We start from the raw sequence: 1173 nt of genomic DNA on the forward strand, positions 1-1173 counted from the left end.
CTTGACTAATAGATTTTAATATCTTGTGCTGCTGTCTTAATCTTACAGACACACTGCCTATAGGCTACTGCAGACACATATATAACAGAACAGTAAGTCTACAACTTGTATAGATATATCGTTTATCATACAAGGTGGAAAATCGTTAGCTTTTACAGAAGTACAGTTACCAAGAGATACTGTGGCCTCCACGCTTCAAACGCTACCATATATTCACACGTATTCAAGAAAGAACTTCTCCTTAAAAAACAAAACAAAAATGTCAGAGTACAAATGATGAATACCGCAGCATTGTTTTGGCCCATGCTGGATATTAAACAACCTAGATCTCATTTGGAAAGTGCTAGCTTTGCAATTGCAAGGTCCTAGGCTTGTGCCTGGTTAGCCACTATTAGGAAACTTACTAGGCCGCCCCTAAAGTTAAGAGTGCTTATTCACCTATGACAATGCCAAGCTTTTTCGGGAAGATGAACATCCATAATATGGTAATAACAAGTAGTTTTGGTGAAAGTTAACTCTATTTATAATTACGGGAATAAAATTCTGTTGTAACAGCCACTGCTGATGTTTTAGAAGCATTAACTGAAAGGCGTTACAATACTACCTACTTGTGCTTGATAACCTGAGGAAATTTTGGGTGAGAATGAAAGCTATAAAGATAAATAACACGCTTGTGACACGAAGAACGAGAGCGACATGAAGAACGACATCACAATCATCTAACTCATTTGAACTTTTTGTTTCACACCTACACTTACCTAAATTTTAGACCCCTTCCGCTTTCCTCGTAATTCCAGGACAGCTTCTCGTGACTTTGTTTGCTTAGTTTTCCCCCAAAAGGGCGTCACGTGAAGCCAGTGTTTACATGCCCGACGGTTCGTCTAAGGTGAATGCGGATCGAGCGGCGGGCGGAGGCGTGACGTCATCATGGCTTTCGATTTTTTTTTTAAATTATTATTATTCATGCTATTCTATTTGTTTAGAATGATGTATCACATTAAAGTGTCAATTAAAGATAATCGTGTTACGTGTAAGAACCAGAGATTAAGTATATTAGCAAGATAAACAAAGCAATTGGAAATGCTTTGTTGAATTCAAAGATTGTTGTACGGTTCATGCTTGTGTCAATAATTATTATGTATCTTTAAAGTGGGAGCGAGTTTAATATGGGGA

General features: G+C 37.7%; 1 protein-coding gene across 1 annotated transcript in view; it reads right to left on the reverse strand.

Moving 5' to 3' along the window:
• LOC119592520 (protein SHQ1 homolog) overlaps positions 1–881 on the reverse strand; it is a gene marked incomplete in the record, with an annotated part of 9852 nt that extends 8971 nt beyond the window's left edge. Inside the window, 1 exon segment of the mRNA XM_037941373.1 lies at positions 759–881.
• Positions 882–1173: the final 292 nt, after the last annotated feature.

Source organism: Penaeus monodon, chromosome 30 (assembly GCF_015228065.2).
Source record: "Penaeus monodon isolate SGIC_2016 chromosome 30, NSTDA_Pmon_1, whole genome shotgun sequence".
Lineage (NCBI taxonomy): Eukaryota > Metazoa > Arthropoda > Malacostraca > Decapoda > Penaeidae > Penaeus > Penaeus monodon.